We start from the raw sequence: 3,605 nt of genomic DNA on the forward strand, positions 1-3,605 counted from the left end.
CACCTAGAGCAGCGGCAGAGCTACGTCCGAATGCTCTTTGTGGACTACAGCTCAGCCTTTAATACAATCATCCCGGACATCCTCATCACCAAACTGGTCACTCTTGGCCTCCCTCCTCTCACATGTGCCTGGATAAAGGATTTCCTCACAAACCGGCCCCAGACTGTGAGACTCGGCCCTCATCTCTCCTCCACTCGCACACTGAGCACCGGCTCCCCACAGGGCTGTGTGCTGAGCCCCCTCCTGTATTCTCTCTACACCCACGACTGCAGTCCGACCCACAACAACACTCTCATCATCAAGTTTGCTGATGACACCACGGTAGTCGGACTCATCTCAAAGGGAGACGAGGCAGACTACAGAGAGGAAGTCCTGAAGCTGGCAGCATGGTGTTCAGAAAACAACCTGGCACTGAACACTAAGAAAACCAAAGAGCTCATTGTTGACTTCAGGAGACACAGCACTGACTTAGCCCCCCTCTACATCAACGGGGAGTGTGTGGAGAGGGTCCACACCTTCCGGTTCCTTGGTGTCCTCATCTCTGCTGACATCTCCTGGACAGAAAACATCTCAGCGGTCGTCAAGAAGGCCCAACAGCGGCTGCACTTCCTGAGAGTCCTCAGGAAGTACAAGCTGAACTCCAACCTGCTGCTGACCTTCTACCGCTCATCCATTGAGAGCCTGCTAACCTACTGCATCACGGTATGGTACGGCAGCTGCACCAAGGCGGATAGAGTGAGGCTTCAGAGTGTGGTCAAGACAGCACAAAAGATCATCGGCTGCCCTCTCCCCTCCCTGATGGACATTTATTCCTCCCGCTGCCTCAGCAGAGCAGCAAACATTATCAAGGACAGCTCCCACCCTGGCTTCAACATGTTCAGCCTGCTTCCCTCAGGGAAGCGCTACAGGTGCATCAGCACAAAAACCCACAGACTCAAAAACACTTTCTTCCCCAAAGCGATAACCACCCTGAACTCACACATGCACCGATAACACAGCCCCCCACTTCCCACTTCCTCTATGGACCACCACTGTGCAATACCAATTCTATGTGCAATAACTCAACTGTATATACATAACACTATTTATTACATATTACTTTTTTTTCTTTCTTAAAAATACGGCTTGTATATTGTACATTTTATATATATATATCTTTTCCCCTATGTTAATACTGTCCATATGTACATAGCACTGCAGAACTGTACCCCCCCCCCCCTAGCATGTTTACACTGAGTAGGAGATGCTCTGTATCTCATTGTACAACTGTATAGTGACAATAAAGGCATTCTATTCTATTCTATTCTATTCTATTCTATTGTATTCTAATCCGTTAATGTGAACTGCAGCATGTGAGGGCGAGTCTACCATTTTTTCTTTCTAAAGCGCAAACACTCCCATTTTCTGAACCACATTCTTATTATGCTCATTGATTTAATTATATTAACCACTCACACTTTTCACAAAGTTAGACAAATTTGCAGATCTCATTTTACTTCTTTTTTTTCAGATGAATAGAAAAGCGCTATATAAGAACCAGTCCATTTACCATTTACCATCCATATTGATTTCAACTAAAACACATTCAACAGTCATTTTGTTTTTTATTAAAATGTTGACCACAGCAATACAGAACATACACATAACTAGAGCACAGATCTCAGAGAAAGTAAAAATCTAGTTTATGATACGTTTCTCTGTTTGTATTCATCTAATTTAGTTCAGTCATTTGAAAAAATGGTGGCAAAAGAATCTGGAAATGCATAGGGGGAGTAGACAGTAATGAATGCAGCATGCTGTTGCATTTCTAAGGAGGTGCACATGAAGTTAAAACACAAGCTATAGTTTTCAGAATGTTTAGGGTTTCAGAAGGATTTACAGTTAACTCCATTTTTTTTAGGTCTGTCTTAACACTGAAGTACATGTTCACTGGTAGACTCACAGATCAGTTTGATTCAATGCTTAAAATGTAATGTCTAAGAAAGAAAAGTTTACTCTGGGGGGAAAAAATTGCTAATAGCATTTTTAATAGCATTTTTTTCACTACACTTTCACTTTTCTCGTATTCAAAGATACAATCAAATTCCAGTTTGTTACTTCTTATTTAATTTAATATCTAGCGTTACTGCAAAACAAAACAAAAAACAGTAAATATATAAAAAGAGATGCAGAGGGTTCATCTGGTATCAGATTATTTCCTTTTATTGCCTTCATGTAAGCCTAGGAATCATCAGATTTTCTTGACACAGACAGATGGCAGGTGGTCACGACAGTTCTGATCATTCATACACTTGTTTCCTGTAAGTACAAAAAAAAAAAAAATCATCATCAACTGAAACCAAAATCACATTGTTACATAAATTTCTAGGACCTGTCACTATTAACTGGCAATGCTGACTCCAAATCTAGAACAATACATAAATATATTGTATGTTCCTCAAATACAATCCAATAATATTTTTTTCTTATTATGCAACAAATGTGGTTTTCATATGCTTTCTTTTAAACTTAAATTTATTTCTAAATTCATGTTTTTATTTAGAAGGGGGAAGGGATAGCTCAGTAGGTAGAGTGGTGGCCCCATGATCGGAAGGTCGGGGGTTCGATTCCCCTGAACAGCTACCCTGAGGTACCCCTGAGCAAGGTACCGTCCCCACACACTGCTCCCCGGGCGCCCAAAGGCTGACCACTGCTTCACTGAGTGAATGGGTTAAATGCAGAGAGGAATTTCCCCATGGGGATCAATAAAGTACACTTTCTTTCTTTCTTATTATTTTTTTTACTTTAAAGTGCACCCTTTGCACTATTAATTTAGCTGCACATCATTTAGGAGAGCGAGGTGTTGTTCTTCTGTTCAACGTAACAAAATGTTGCTAAAAATCTGGAAAATATCTACGGACCTGATGGAATGAATCCCTCTGTCCTGTTGCTCACCTCTTTACCTGGAAGAGCTGGAGAAATTCAAAACAAAAACAAAAAAAAAGTTGACTTTGATCGTTAGTTTTTAATTGATTATATTAATTCACAGTGCATATTGTAGTATTTAATTGTATGGTTAATTAAGCACATTCATAATACATAACGTACTGTTATGCTTACCAGCAGCCATGGTCATATTCACGATTGCACAAAGAATTGAAAACACAGTCAGCAGCTTCATTGTGATGTTTAGGATCTGTAAAAAATAAAACAGCCAAATGTATGTGCAGTCAATAAAAGAAAAGACCGAAAACAATCTTGAAGCTTTTAGTAGACTTTTGTGTTATTTATTTTCAGTACCCACTGGTATGGTCAGCCTTCCAGTGTGGAGGTGTTGAACGGTTTTAAAACCAGTGTGTACATTCTTATATTTAAACAATTTCAAAACCAGGAACAAACAGTGGAAAAAAATTCATGTACTTTATATTCTATCTTTATATTCATCTGTTGTATTTCTTTCCTTCTTTCCCAAGAAGAACAAAAATAATTTCCTCAACCCTAATTTGATTTTTATCATATTTATTATTATATACTGGAGACATTGAGTCCAAATGGACTATGTTCTACACCTCATTACTGAGGCTGCTGCAAAGAACTGCGACTGCAAGTAGTTGGTTCCTGTTGTG

At 39.8% G+C, this 3,605-nt stretch overlaps 1 long non-coding RNA gene across 1 annotated transcript; it reads right to left on the minus strand.

Annotated features, from left to right (window-relative positions):
* Positions 1–1,664: 1,664 nt before the first annotated feature.
* Positions 1,665–3,605, minus strand: LOC109199451 (uncharacterized). Its single transcript, XR_002059855.2, has 3 exons — positions 3,100–3,605; positions 2,901–2,951; positions 1,665–2,298 (listed from the first exon to the last, which is right to left on the minus strand). It is a non-coding gene; the product is annotated as an uncharacterized LOC109199451 (long non-coding RNA).

Source organism: Oreochromis niloticus, linkage group LG3, assembly GCF_001858045.2.
Source record: "Oreochromis niloticus isolate F11D_XX linkage group LG3, O_niloticus_UMD_NMBU, whole genome shotgun sequence".
Lineage (NCBI taxonomy): Eukaryota > Metazoa > Chordata > Actinopteri > Cichliformes > Cichlidae > Oreochromis > Oreochromis niloticus.